We start from the raw sequence: 16,190 nt of genomic DNA, 5'->3' as shown, positions 1-16,190 counted from the left end.
ATTCTAGGAGTGGGAGAAGTTCAATTTTATTTTGCATTAATACCAAAATCCATACAATTGAAACTGGGAAGCACAATGCTGAGATCATAGTTTCAATTCCTTTCCCATTTGCTGTCATTGATTTTTTCAAAATTTGATTTGGGAAGTTATAGCCGTTTAATAGAAAGAAGGCCTCCTGCATGTGTGAACTGACAGTGCTTTTTCATACACTGCATGTTATCAGTAATGGCTAGAATCCCTCAGGCCAAGAAAAATGGGTTTAAATTGCTGTGATTGGTTATAATCAGCACCTCTAATTGAAACAGCCTGTGTTACTAGGGAATTCTGGGATGTCTGGCAGGCTCCCAAGAATGTCCAGAATGTTAGCTTTTTTCTGCACATCTTACATCAGCTTAGTTCATGTGACAGAGAAAGTACGGAATTCTAAGAAACTTCAGACCAAAGACAGATCAGTGTAGTACATTCAGACAGACAATTAAACAAGTTATTCTGGACACCCATGTTGAGGAGAGTGGTCTTTGTCTGAAAGGTAAGCTCTCTTTTTAAATCCTTTGTGACAGCTCTGTACTGGATGTCTAATCTTTTTGTCTAAACCGGGAATATCTTACTACATTTTAACAGAAGTGAAGATAAATCATGGCTAATTAAAACCCAACAAAAGACGAAGAGCAAACACATCTTTTGTAGTTCTCCTTTCAAGGATACGTTAGTACTGAAAACTGTGGAAAAAAAAATAAAAGTTTTGTGGTCAAACTACAACTTTTTTTTAGCTGTCTGCATGGCAGGCATAACCAGATGATCATCGAGAGCACCAGAGCTCCAGTGCTTGATGTGTGTCCAGATGCAGATTTCACTGATTCTTAACATTCAAGCATCATGAAGCTTTCGAATTATGGACATTGTATGTGCAACCCTCTCAGAGCATTGTTTGCATTTAGAATACTCTGCCTTAAAAAAAAAGTGGATGCAGAATCTTTTTTTTTAAGAAAGTCAGAGATATATAGATTCTCAAATTACCAAGGGATGAAAGTTTATCGAGGCTATATAGGAATGTAGAGTTGTGATTAAAATCAAATCAGCCATGATCTTATTGAATGGTGGAGCAGGCTTGAAGGGCCAAGAGCCCTATTCTTGTTTCTTATTTGTATATTCATAACTTTTCCTAATCTGTGTCTACTTTTCTTCAATTGTATTATTGTTTTTACATGAATTGGCTGCATTTTCCTTATGACTTATTTATACAGTTGTTTAATAAGGATACATAGACTCTCCAGAATAGTGTTTCTGTGTATGTAGAACTAGTTTTACAAGATTTATTTTAATTTCCCAGCACATTGTTGCTGAGTGTCTTTGTAACTTTGGACTGAAAACCTGTACTTACAGGTCCAGAATTGTTCCAAAGCATAAATCCCCACAATGGTTGGAGTTGGCTAGTGAGGGTCTGGAAAACCCCTCAAGCATATGACTTATTTTTCTGGTTAATGACCCCACAGATTCAGGCTGGGATTAGTGCTATATTAATGTCAGATTAATGCCTTAATTTTTCAACAAATCTGAAAGTCAAATGATTTTACCCTCTATCCAAGTCCAAAGTATCTGCATTACTAATCATAGAATCTTTACCTCACAACAAAAGGCCATTCAACCCATAATGTCTGTGTTTGCTTTCTTAAGGGACAATTTAAGCACTGCCACACCTCTGTCCACTTCCCATATTTCTTGTCTTCAGATATTCAGAAAACATTTATTTCCCAGGAAGCCATTCAGCCCCATTGTGTGCACCTACTGAAAAATGAACACCCCAGCCTAATCCAATTTTTGAGCATTTGGACCAGATCCATAGAGATAATAGTACTTGGGACATATACCCAGACACCTTTTAAATGAGTGGAAGGTTTCTGCCAACACTATCCTTTCAGCCAATTAATAAGACTCCAATCATCTTTTGAAGAAAATAATTTTCTTCATTTACTCTGATCTTTTTACCAGTCACTTTTTAGATCTACCCTTCCAGCCATTGAGAACTCTGCTAAGGAATATAGCTTTTTCCATTCTTTTCTGACTCCTTTCAACTTTGTAATAATCAAACATTTCCTCAGCTGCTTCTGTTTACTCCAATTAAAACAATACTGGAAATACACAACCAATCAGGAATTGTCTGTGGAAGACAGAACAACTACCTTCTTAGGTTAAAGACTTATCAGTTTTGATTCCAGTTTTTAGCTTTTCTATTATCTGCAGCCATGATGCATGAAGTGCAGTGAACTAAATTGGTGTATGAAAGGAAAAAGAAGTGATCAAAGCAAGTGAAAAAGTCACTGTAAAGTAGTCAGGAATATGAAGCATATTAAACAAGATTTAGTAAAGACTCAAGGAGGAGAGTAGCTAAAGTAATCTGTGATCCCTTCAGGTAGAGAGAGGATAAATTATCATGGAGAATGGGGAGATGGCAGAAATTTTTTTTTTAATTGTCTTCACAAGCAAAGACATGTCAAATGCTAGAAAAATCAGGGACAAATGAGTGAAGAACTTAAGGTAGTGAGTTAATTAATTTCAGTAGAATTAGAAAAGCTTAAAGCATTAAAAGCTAATAAAATCCCTGGGTCCAATAGTCTATATCATAAGATTCTAAAAAGAGAACAATAGATACAGGGAAATCAGATTTATAATTTTCCTTCCTAGGGCCTAGCCACTGCCTGTTTAGGTTGTAGTTAAGCAGGCCTTCCCTGGTAAAAGCATCACAAGTCTGTCACCAGCTCATCATAGAGTCAGAGAGATAAACAGACCCTTCGGTCCCACTCGTCCACGCTGACCAGATATCCTAACCTAATCTAGTCCCACTTGCCAGAACCTGGCCCATATCCCACCAAACCCTTCCTATGCATACACCCACCCACCCATGCCTTTTAAATACTGTAATTGTACCAGCCTTCACTACTTCCTCTGACAGCTCATTCCATACACACACCACCCTCTGTGTGAAAAAGTTGCCCCTTAGGTCCCTTGTATATCTTTCCCTCCTCACCCTAATCAAATGCCCTCTAGTTCTGGACTCCCCCACCCCAAGGAAAATACCTTGTCTACTTATCCTATCCATGACCTTCATGATTTAATAAACCTCAGTGCCTCAAGACAATCTGACCATAAACATTCTTTCTCTCCACACATGCTACCAGGCATGCAGAGCTATTTCAAGAAATTTTTGTTTACGTTTCAGATTTCCAGCATGCGTAGTATTTTATCTCAGTTAAAGAATCTCAATGGGCAGTAAAATGGGAAGTGGCCTTGAACCTTCCTGTTCAGGTGGTTACTCTGCCCAATTCATTGTCCTTCTCATCTCTGAGTTTGTCACCTTGCAGAAGATTCTTCCCAACATTTTCATCATGGTCATTGAGTTGAAATGTTTAATTCTGTTTCTCTATCTATGAATGCTACCTGATCTGTTCAATCTTTCCAGCTTTTTTTATTACTATTTAGCAAGGAGTATCATCTTGCCTACTCCTTAGCGCAAAATAGCAATCTATTCATTCTCTTGTCATGCACTGCTATGAATATTGGGTTTAAATGTTTTCTAATCAACTCATTTAGAGACATTACGACACACTTTGAGGAGTAGTACTTGAAGCTGGAACTCCTAACCCAGAGGAAGAGAAGTTACCAATGCCATAGTTGCCCTTGATAAGTATTGCAGTAAAAATATACTCCATTTTCAATTTTGTTTTCCAAAGGGGAAATTAATTGATGACATAATGAGCCATTGAAATGTTTATATGGCAATAAGCTGTAGTACTTTATCTAATAGTTACTGTCATCCCTCATCAATCCCAGAGGCAAGGAATGATAAAGGACAATTTTAATGTACTCTGCCTCTCAGGTAGCTGAGGAGATCAGATGCAATGATGATTGTGGATTAGTGGAGAGTAATATTATGTCATAGAGGTCTACAGCACAGAAAAATGGCCTTCCAGACCATCAAGTCAGTGCCAGTCCAAACAAGCAACTAACTATTTAATTAGTATTGGTTGGTATGTAAAACTGGGATCCCACGGCCTTCATGCACAGTGACTTAAGTTAGAAGTACCTCATACTGAGTCAGTGGCAAGGGAGCAGAATGCATTATGTGTCTCCCTTCATCACTTGCAATTCTGAAACGGAGAATGTTGTTATCATTCATTGGTTTGATGTTAAACACAGTCTGCCAAGACTGAGTTCAAAGTAAAATAATGTTTTGAGATTAGCAGTGCTGCAATGAAAGCAAAAACCAGGCTGGATGGAATCAAACAGGAGCTTCACGAAAGATAAGCTGATGAAAATCTACTAAAGGGAACAATGTCCATAGAGTAGGCTGCATTGGGCTGAAAAATATGCAACTTGTCCACATTGTAAATAGCAACCTATAATAATCTATTTCCAAACTTTACCTGAGCTGTTACTAATTGTTCCCCTGGAAGAGGCCTACTGTCAGAACAGTTACCTTTTACAATTTTGTAGTTTAAATGTGAGAATGTTATTCACTTGAAGATTTAAACCTGAACTTGCCTCTTGTTCATCAGTTGCTCAAATAGTTATTTAGCTCTTACTGCATTTGCAAATTCATTCCAGATGTGTTCATTTTGAATTAGTATCGTGATTTGTGAAAAAAGAATTTCAAACTTTCAGATCAAATTATATGGATTAATCTTCACATGAAATCTATTTTTATCACTATTAGGTTTATAATTTCTGTCACTTTCATGACTGTTTGGACAGGATGCTTTTAATTTACCTTTTGTTTTTAAATGCCATGGTCTAAAGCTATCAATCACAGCAATCAATTAGATTACCACAACTGCTGTACTGGAACAACTGGGATTTCCTGTTCCAGATATGAAGTGATTGTTCTGAGAACTGGCAATGTTTTTCTTGTTAAACCGTATAGACTGAGCAACTAGAACAGGAAGTGCTGGTAGGTCCAAAAGTGATTAAATAATCTGATCAGTTTGCATTAACTGTACTTGATATCATAATAGAAAACAAAGTTGAAAGCATGGTCTGATATTCCATTCAGGCCAATCACATGAATTGGACAGCACTGCCAGCTTGGCTTGTTGGCAGCACTTTTGTCACTGAGTTAGAAAGTTGTCACACTGCCATCTTTGGCTATGCTATTGGAGATGCTATGTTGAGACATTAAGCTATTCCAGGTCTAACCTTACAATTAGGCACTGCCCTCATGACTTGTCCTACCTGCCGATCCTCCTTCCCACCTATCTGCTCCACCTTCCTCTCCAACTATCACCATTACCCTCACCTTCATCTACCTAATTGCACTCTCAGTGACCTCCCTCCCAGCCCCAGCCCCACCCCCAGCCCCACCCCCACCCCCCTCCCATTTATCTCTCCACTCCCTCAGCTGACGAGCCTCATTCCCGATTAAGGGCTTTTGCCCGAAACGCCGATTCTCCTGCTCCTCGGATGCTGCCTGATCTGCTGAGCTTTTCCAGCACCTGACTGTTGACTCTGATCTGCAGTACGCACTTTCTCCACATTAAGCTATCTGCCTTGTCTGATGGAAGTAAAAGATTTGGTACCGCTATTCAAAGAAAAAGGGATCTCTCCCATAGAGCCAGCCAGTATTTATCCTGCATACAACACCAAAAAAAAGTCTTGCCAGTTATTTAATTACTGTTTGAGGCTTTGCTGTTTACAATTGGCAGCCATGTTGCCATCATTACAACAGTGACCTTGCTTCTAAAATACTGCTTTGGCTGTGAAGCGCTTTGAGATATTGTGGAGGAAATGATAGTTATTGGTTTTTAAAATCTCACACCTAATTAGCTTAAGTCAGCATCAATTTTTTTCCCGATTACTCTCCTGTGAAAGACATTGAGATATTTTAGTTTTGTAAAGGTGCCTTATAAATACTAGTTTGAATATTGCTGCTTCAAATCAAGTTAATTTTGTTTTACCGGTGTAGGAATCTTATTTTCTGTCTCAGTTGAAAACAGGCTGAAGTGATCTGAGCATAGCAACTTAAGAGTTTTATTTCATCTTTCCCTTGTATGGAAAGAAGTCCACTCCCCACCAAGATGTTCCCCACACTCTCCCATAGATTGGAAACTCAGCAGAATGAGGGATCAGTCTTTGGAACACCACATTAGGCAGTATAAAGCTAAAGTTCTCAATAACATAATGACTGTAAAAATTAATTTGTAGTTCTGAACATGTTATATTTTGAAGTTATTCTGAAACATTTTAAAGCTTGTTAAAAGACATCATTTCATTGATGAGCCCAATTCAATTTGAATCACGACTGCCAACATAATTTCATTGCTATGAATTAAAACAGATAACCATTTAATTCATCCTACGAGCATGATATTTTTTACTTTATGTATAAAATGGTCAATTCCCAGTTAGAAAGAAACAACTTACATTTATAGAGCAGAGTACTAACATTAGATCCTTCCAATATACTTCATAGTAAATAAGGTAACATTTGGTCTGCTGCAGCTACTATTCAAGTAAAAACAGAATCCAACATGTACAACAAGATCCTGCAAATAGCAAAAGTCAAAGCTTGATATATGTACAAAGGTGATCCAGCCATTCAGCCAGAAAATAGAAGGTAAGAGCCCACACTATTATGTAATTTGTAGATTTAAGCAAACAATGGATAATTGTTTTGTTAACAGAGGTTAGAGTCATAGAGATGTACAGCATGGAAACAGACCCTCCAGTCCAACCTGTCCATGCCGACCAGATATCCCAACCCAATCTAGTCCCACCTGCCAGCACCCAGCCCATATCCCTCCAAACCCTTCCTATTCATATACCCATCCAAATGCCTCTTAAATGTTGCAATTATACCAGCCTCCACCACATTCTCTGGCAGCTCATTCCATACACATACCACCCTCTGCGTGAAAAAGTTGCCCCTTGGGTCTCTTTTGTACCTTTTCCCCCCTCACCCTAAACCTATGCCCTCTAGTTCTGGACTCCCCGATCCCAGGGAAAAGACTTTGTCTATTTATCCTATCCATGCCCCTCATAATTTTGTAAACCTCTATAAGGTCACCCTTCAGCCTCCAACGCTCCAGGGAAAACAGCCCCAGCTTGTTCGGCCTCTCCCTGTAGCTCAGATCCTCCAATCCTGGCAACATCCTTGTAAATCTTTTCTGAACCCTTTCAAGTTTCACAACATCTTTCTGATAGGAAGGAGACCAGAATTGTATGCAATATTCCAACAGTGGCCTAACCAATGCCCGGTACAGCCGCAACATGACCTCCCAACTCCTGTACTCAATATTCTGACCAATAAAGGAAAGCAAACCAAACACCTTCTTCACTATCCTATCTACCTGTGACTCCACTTTCAAGGACCTGTGAACCTGCACTCCAAGGTCTCTTTGTTCAACAACACTCCCTAGGACCTTACCATTAAATGTATAAGTCCTGCTAAGATTTGCTTTCCCAAAATGCAGCACCTCGCATTTATCTGAATTAAACTCCATCTGCCACTTCTCAGCTCATTGGCCCATCAGGTCCAGATCCTGTTGTAATCTGAGGTAACCTTCTTCGCTGTCCACTACACCTCCAATTTGGATGTCATCTGCAAACTTACTAACTGTACCTCTTATGCTTATGGTGAACAACTTGTTTACTTACAACATCACTTTAGCAACAAAATAAGGTTCTCCAGTTAATTGCTTCCTATTCATTGATTCACTATAAATTCTGAAATTGGCAAATAAAACCAAACCATTAGGTACTTAGTATATTGCTGCAGCAAAAGATATGGTAGTGTGACCTGACTAGCAATCTGGAGTTAGGAAATCCAGCCTGGAAGACTGGGAATTTAAATTCAATCTAATCTGGAGATCTAAAAAAGAATCTGCTCTCAGTAATGATGACCAAGAATCTAGTGAGTTGCTGTAAAAAGCCAACTGGTTGAATCAGTAATTTAGGGACATTGTGAAGAGGATATAGGAGGTTTAAAAAAAGACAAGGTAAAGAGATATCAATAAAGTGAATGTGCAAAGATGAGACAAACTGAGTATTGAGGGGAAAACGTGGAATAATCTGTTTTGGCAGCAAGTATGAAAAGGAAGCACGTTGTCTAAAATAGTGAAGGCCAAAATACCACTGAGATGCAGAGGGATCTGGGTGACCTTATGAATGAATCCAGAAAAGGTTAGCATGCAGATAAAGCAAGTGATATGGAAAACTAGTAGAATGTTATAATTTATCACAAAGGGAAATGATTACAAAAGTAGGGAGATCATATTTCTGCACACTGGTGAGGCCCCATCAAAAGTACTGTGTAAACTATTGGTCACCATATTTAAGAAAGGATGTAAATATGTTGAAGGCAGTTTGGAGGTTTACTAGCCTATTAACTAGAATGGGCAGATTATCTGATGAGGGAAGATCAGACAGGCTGGGCTTGTACCTGCCAGAGTTCAGTGTATTGGCAATTTGATTGAAAAGGTATAAGCTCCTGAGAAATCTTTATGGGGCAGTAATGAAGATGTTTCCTCATAATTAGGTGGAAACGTGCATTTGTGGTTACAATCAAATGAACCTAATTCACCATTCAACAAGATCACAGCTCAAGAGCCTACTCCTGGATTTGCATGTAACTTTGTTGCCCTCACAAATCACAGAGGTGTGACTCTACACCTTCCAAGCTATGCAGCTCCACTTTGTACATGATAGCTCTATGAAGTGGCCGCACAACAAACTTATAATCTGTGTACTTGTTACAGGTACAAAAACAAAACCCTTCCGGATCCATAATAAGTGTTAGTCTCTTAAATGGCTTCTAAAAAGGCTTGGAAAACCAATTCTAGTTAATGACTTATCATAGCCACCTGGAGGCCAATCTGGGATAGGCATTGTTGGCCTCATCAGCAGTAAGACATTGGAGAAGAATTAGGCCATTTGGCCTATCAAGTCTGCTTCACCATTCAGTCATGGCAGATAGGTTTATCAATTCCATTTTCCTGCCCTCTCTCTGAAACCCATGATCCCCTTGACAATCTATCTTAAGTACATTCAAATGACTTGACCTCCAAAATCCTCTGCAGAGAGGAGTTCCACAGGTTAACCATCCTCTGGCAGAAGAAATTCCTCTCCACCTCAGTTTGAAAGAGTCATCCCTTCATTCTGAGGCTCGTCTCTCCTACTTATAGAAACATCTTCGCCATATCCATTCTATCCAGGCTTCTTGGTATTCTGTAAGTTTCTGTCAGATTCCCTCCTATGCCTCTTGTCTCCCTGTCATCTTTCTAAACTCCATCTTCTGTGCTGGACCCATGATTCTGGATTTCAATTTATTCTATCTTTTTCAAAAACCTTACAAACCATGAACCAGAAAAGCACCTTCTCCCCTCTGTACCAAATTCACTAGAGCTACATCTCACTCTGGAAATGTTCTCTCTTTCTTGACTATATGAAACTTACTGATCATGCACTTTCAAAAGACTTCCTCTAAAAGAGAGCTCAGGTAAGTGAGATGACCCTTGCTAATTAAGCTTCACTAGCAGTTAACACCCATTAAAGTTCTATTCAGGCTTTAGGTGATAACTGCCTCTCAGGCAGCTACCTTTTTAACTTTATTAAATAGACTACTAAATTTTAAACTTTTAAAACAGAGAAAGAAAAGAGTATCCATTCTATTTCCATACAACCTCAGATTCCCTGCCCTTGTGAAGCTTACTGATATCCCTATCCTTTTAATGAACTTTTAAAAATCAGCAGCTTCATTTCTAGTTAGGCAATGTTGTGGAACAGTCAGGATTGAAGGAATTTGTTTATTTGCAAAGACTTGGCTCATTCAAAACTAAAGCATGCAATTCATTTAAATTTACACAGGATTGAAGATGTCAAAATCCCAAAGTCCTGTCAAAATGTTGTTTTATTGTTCTGCATTCTTGGACGCCTCATGTGCTCAATTATGTTCGCAACTCATAGACTCTGACAAGATATGTCTGCTAATTTGAATGACAATGTAAAGACACACAATTATCACTAATGCACAAAGTATTGCCTGTGTCATTGCAATGTAAAAACATAATATAAAAGACATAAAAATTCATCTCGGCTTCATTAATGTGGCACTCCAATCTTCCAACAGCTCATTTGATGAAATGGTATTGTTTAGTTTCCAATCTGTGGTTTTGAGAAGAAGCCAGAAAAAGAGAAAAATAAAATTGTTTCATTCAGTTGCTGGCATGTTTCCTATTGAACTAATTATTTGAAAACTCTATTTAGCATGTAAATTGTCCAGATCTCTTGAAAAACAAACTTTTCTACAGTTATGCTTAGTGTCCGATGAACTACTCATAATTTTGTTATTGTGAATATCTTGTCAAAATTGTACTCTTGCTGCAGTGGGTAACTACATACACCATTTTGAAGCTTGCTTATACCATAATATTAATATGTCCCTTTTCTCCTCCTTATTTTATTCTATTTGACTTGCTTTCATCTTTCCTCGATTCTTCCACTCGAAAAAATGGAGCACTGTGCTTCTAATAATATTCATCATCAATAAAGGTGCAGTTGAGTTTTCTCTACCTATGCCTTTCTCACTATCCCTCACACTTTCATATGTCAAAACTATGCTTCAACCAGCCAAATGAATTAAAAGTGCCCTGTATTTATCTATCATTCCTAACAAGACACTAATTATAAAATTTGCTGTCTGGAGATTGAGTGTGAACCTACATTCTAGTAAGGTGTGGAATTGTGTCATACCAAGGGTTGATAATTTACAGTGAAGTTTGTATTTGCGTTTCTATATAAGGTAGCCCTTCAGATTTTATATAAAATATTAGTGAGGAGTCAATGCTCTTTGACTGGATTCCTTACAGTGTAGAAACAGGCCCTTCAGCCCAACAAGTCCACATGACCCTCCAAAGAGTGACCCTCCGAAGAGTAACCCACCCAGACCCATTTCCCTCTAACTAATACACCTAGCTCTATGGGCAATTTTGCATGGCCAATTCACCTGACCTGCACATCTTTGGACTGTGGGAGGAAACCAGAGCACCCGGAGGAAACCCACACAGACATGGGAAGAATATGCAAACTTCACACAGACAATTGCCTGAGGCTGGAATCAAACCTGGGTCCCTGGTGCTGTGAGGCAGCAGTGTTAACCACTGAGCCACCGTGCCGCCCAAAACATATTTTGAATACACCAGCATTGATGATGATCTGGTCCATGGCGGTCTTTACTCCATTTGTTCCATGTTGCCTGTAACATAACTGTAATATCCACATTGGAACTGTACTGAACTTGTCTCATGATGGCCCACATTGTAACTGCCCCTGTGATTTTTTTTAAGTGTAATCAGCTGCTGCAACATATGAACTCCTTGGCGAGCAGGAGTTAAAATGTCACTTTTAATGAGCTATGCAAATATTTGATGAGCTGATATGAAAGCTTATGTTTTAATTATAAAATAGACAATGTGCCATGATGCAAGGACCTTGTTTGTAAACATAAAGTCTCCACATTTCTGAAATGGAATACTGCTGTGAACGTGTGAATATCTTCACAATGAACTTGAATCCGAAGTGCCTTTAGAAAGCAAGTTTATTTGGATATGAAATTTGATAACCCCCAAAAAGGACGTGGAGTATACAATGTGCAATTCAGCTGTGTCTAATGCTTCTGACATAGTCAGCATGAAAATGTTGTGTTTGTTGGGCATTGATTGTAATGTGCACTCAGCGTGCTGTTGTGTGGCTGCATGCCTCAAAATACAATCATGAGTGGTTCACTTATGCTACTTAAATCTATTCTACTGTTCGTAAAAGGAAGATGTGTTTTGACTGTAGTAGGTAGTGGAAGGTGTTCTAAAAATGATTCTTCATTGGGAATGTCATGATAGTGCCATAGCATTGCATAGGGTAACCTCAAAGATCGTCAGTTGCTGCTATAGAACTATTGGGTGGAGGAAGTGGCGAGCAGGACATAGCTGCTGAGGTTGAGAAGACTCTCCTGACAAGCCTAGAGGAGATAATGGATCCAGATAACCAAGTTGATTAATTCCAGGAATCAAGACCCAAATGCCTGGACATATTGTTGCAAGACATTCATTTTTCCCACCTAAGTACTCCAGCCTCCTATCTGACCTATCGCCATCACCCCCTCCACCTATATCTACCTATTGTCTTCCCCCCCACCCCCCCATCCTCCTATTTATCACTCAGCCCCCTTCCCCTACCCGATGAAAGCATTATGCCTGAATCGCGACTCCTCTGCTCCTCGGATGCTGCCTGACTTGCTGTCCTTTTCCAGCGCCACACCTTTCGACTCTGATCTCCAGCATCTGCAGTTTTCACTTTCTCTCTTTCATCCTCACTTGCTTGTTTATCTTCCCCATTATATGATCTAAAATGTTCCCCTCAACCATTGTCTGTCAAAGCAGATTCCATGTACTTTCCACTCTGGAAATTATTTGCTTTCTGCATTCTCTCTCTTGGTGACTATCTTATATTGATGGCTTCTAGTCATACTCTTCCCCACAAGAGAAAACATTTCCTCTGCACATTCTCCCTGTGTCTCCATGGGTTTCCGCAGGTGCTCCGGTTTCCTCCCACAATCCAAAAATGTGCAGGTTAGGTGAATTGGCCATGCTAAATTTCCCATAGTGTTCAGGGATGTGTAGATTAGGTGCATTAGTCAGAGATAAATGTAGCGTAATAGGGTAGGGGAATGGGTCTTGGTGGGTTACTCTTCGGAGGGTCACTGTAGACTTGTTGGGCCAAATGGCCTGTTTCCGCATTGTAGGGATTCTATGATCACATACCAGTGAGCAAGGTCAGGGAACCCACCTTCAACTATTCGAATAAGAACACCTCTAGCTTCAGATGCTGCTCAATGTTTACCAGGTAAATATACATATGTTGAATTAGGCAGCAAAAGATTGAGATTGTAAATCTTTAGTTTAGTACAAATACTCACATCCACCCTTTCCTTGTAAGGAAAAACCCAGCTCTTTTGCTTTCCTTTCCTTTTTAATGATCTGAATGAGCATGTTCAGTATGGACTTCTGAACAGAAAATTGTTTGATGAATCTGTTGGAGCTTTCTGAGGAGGTCATTATCAAAGGGAAGTCAATAGACATTGTGGATATTTTTAATCAACCTGTTCAGAGGTGTTATGACACACCTCTGGAGCATATAGGATTTAAACCTGGTCCTTCTAGCTCAGAGATAGGCATGTGACCAAATGCCAAAAGAATCCTGCTTTTTTTTTGTAAAACAGACACGCCACATATTTAACAAATTACATAAATGAAGAATATTTTAAAAAATATCTTTAACCTACATGTTCAGATGTATTTTTACACTCTTCTACAGCAGCTGGTTCTTGAACTCCGGTTTCTCTCCATTTTGCAGAAGCAAGTCAGCACATGACTGGGAGCAACAACACCTTTGGAGTGAGGATAGCCATGAGTGCATGTCCTCGTTCCCATGGTCGACACAATGCTTGTTAGCATTGGAGCAACCACAGCCGAGGCCACATTCAGTATGGGCTTTGAAACTATTGAGGATGATAGTGTATTCATTCCTAACCCAGCTCATCATATCCCATTTCTCTCTTATCCCACAATCTCTTATGATTAACCAACAGCAAACAGTGTAAGAATGCACCACTTGTTTTCTCGCACCAACCCTACTCTCATTGGTGTTTCCTCTTCGAACTGCAGCCTGGTCAGGCTGTGGTGAAAGAGGAAGACAGTAATGAAGAAGAATACCATAGTCAATCTCACGCTCTAACTCAGATACTGTTCTGTGTACTTCATGGGATTGTTCAGCCACAGGGTCAGCATATGGCTGGACACTGGGCATGAAAGCCCTGCAGTCATGGCAGGCACCAAGCATATCAGTGGACACCTTATCATAGTGGGAACTCGCTTGTGGGTTTTTGCAGCAGAGAACTCAAATAAGATAATGGAGTGGCACGTTGGCTCAGTGGTCAGCACTGCTACGTCACCGCTAGGGACCAGGGTTCAATCCCAGCCTCGGATTTTGCACGTTCTCCCCATGTCTTTGTGGGTTTCCTCCAGGCGCTCCAGTTTCCTCCCACAGTCCAAACATGTGCAGGATAGGTAGATTGGCCGTGGGAAGTGCAGGGTTACAGAGATAGGGTAGGAGGGTGTGTCTGGGTGAGATACTCTTTGGAGAGTCAGTATGGACTTGTTGGGCTGAATGACCTGTTTCCACACTATAGGGACTCCACAGAAAGGTAAAGTAAGTCATAGAAGAGTGGTGATGATTATGCACAATGGCACATTTGCAATCCACCCAGAAAGCCTCCGGCTATTGCCAAGGAATATGAATATGCCTGGCATCATGTTGTTATCAGAGTTTTGAAGAGCTTGAAGCCCATTTGGTATTGAAATGGTGGCTGACTCCATGAGCAAACTTGTTCTCCCAACTATGATGTAGTGTCTGATGGCTGATGTCTCAGCTTCAATCTCAGAAGCAGAAGGACCCCAATATCTAAGTGATGTAATGACATCTTAGACCGAGATCAGTCAAGCTGGGTTTACAACCACATAAGCTCAGTATGCAAGAGGTGCTTTCTCACACTGTTTGCTGTCGGTAAGAGATTGTTGGATAAGACATACCAAAACATCTAAATTACAACAAAAGACAACCGGCAAATAACCTGAAAGTAGTTGATTGTGCCTTTAAAAAGATCTGAGCAGAGATCCTTCCTGCAGCTGAACACATGTTCAGCAATATGAGGTCAAGAAAAGGAATTAGTTTGGTCATTAGGAATGATCATTGATATCAAACTGGCATTACAGTGAGCATGACAAGTGTGCGTGCATGCTATGAATACAACTTTGGAGGTCAAACAACACTGAATTATAGTGCCTTTGATTTCTATATGTAGAACAGAAAAGGTGGAAGGTGATTACTACAACTGAACAGTGCACTCAGTAGAGCATATATTTCTGCCAGGCTATTTCAATTCAATATTACAATGCAACTCGTCCTTGAAGCTATTCATAGCCTGGCTGAACTACAAAACTGAAACAAAAAATATTTTAAGAGCTTCCATCTCAATGAAGAGGCTTCGGGCTAATCCACACCCAACAACCTGCACTGAAAACTCCACTCCTGTTTTGACAACTGTGACAAATTCCACCACAGTGTCCAAAACAATTCTCAACGTTCTTTCTTCTAAAGAAAATAGTAAATTTGCCTTCTCTCTCAATATTAACATATCCTTTACAGAAAATCCAGACTCTGCATCTGGATGTGCCCAAAAGTAATCAATGTTTCCCATCTGTGTATCAGGCTTTGTTGAAATTGCTGCACAGTTTTGAAATATATTGTTTACAGACTAACAAACAAGGGTTAAAACATTATCCCTATGCTCCTCCATGCTGGAGGTAATAAGTGGACCAATCATTGTTTATGGAACTAATCAAAGATGGAAAAGGATTCAATATCTGTTATTCCAAGTCAATTGCATCTGGTATCATTCCCAAACAACATTTTGTGTCAATCCCATCTGTTAACAATTTTCTTCAGTTGTTAATTAGACCTTCATGATATTTATCATTTTAGAAAATTACACAATGTCTTGTTTTTTTTTTGTAAATTATAAAACAAATAATAGTAAGGACAGAACGCTGCGTTTACTGATGCCAGCATTTGATGGATAATCAGACAGCAGGCGAGGAGCCAAGATAAGATTGGCACAGGCAAAGGTCTAAGTAAATATGTACCACAGGAACGTAAAGTTTGGCATAAAGCACATGATAATGGTGAATCACTGCATAATAATCTCATAGTTACACGCTGCCAAAATGAATGAATTTGCAGGGTAAATGTATTGCGTTCTGAAGGTCACATGGATGAGGACATGATTTACATGTTTGCTACTCAAATTGTACCATTCCCATTCTGTTAGCAGCATTAAAATTCTTGAAAATTTCACTATGTTAAGCAATAGAAGATTTAGCAGGACAACTCATTATCATACTGGTATTACTGGTGCCAGGGCAGATTCAAGGCACAACTAATAGTCCCAAGATTGGGGGTGGCAGTCAGAGGATGGTGGAGGATAAATATAAGAAGTCTACTTTTGTCGAATTATACTTATCAAAAGCTCAGGATAGGAAAGGAAGTTAGAACATAAAGTGAAAGTTCCGTTCTAGAACAGGAGGTATGAC

General features: G+C 39.5%; 1 protein-coding gene across 2 annotated transcripts in view; it reads left to right on the top strand.

The window, feature by feature from the left end:
• Positions 1 to 340: 340 nt before the first annotated feature.
• LOC140479657 (discoidin domain-containing receptor 2-like) overlaps positions 341 to 16,190 on the top strand; it is a 152,240-nt gene continuing 136,390 nt past the window's right edge. The window contains exons 1-2 of one of the 2 annotated variants that reach the window (XM_072573597.1): positions 341 to 529; positions 6,493 to 6,607. The gene's annotated coding sequence lies outside the window, so the exon portion shown is untranslated. The remainder of the gene's footprint in view (positions 530 to 6,492; positions 6,608 to 16,190) is intronic. The other variant, XM_072573595.1, reaches the window with a different exon arrangement.

This window comes from Chiloscyllium punctatum, chromosome 7 (assembly GCF_047496795.1).
Source record: "Chiloscyllium punctatum isolate Juve2018m chromosome 7, sChiPun1.3, whole genome shotgun sequence".
Taxonomy (NCBI): Eukaryota; Metazoa; Chordata; class Chondrichthyes; order Orectolobiformes; family Hemiscylliidae; genus Chiloscyllium; species Chiloscyllium punctatum.
The sequence above is the reverse complement of the archived record's forward strand: the minus strand, read 5'-3'. Positions and strand labels throughout refer to the sequence as shown.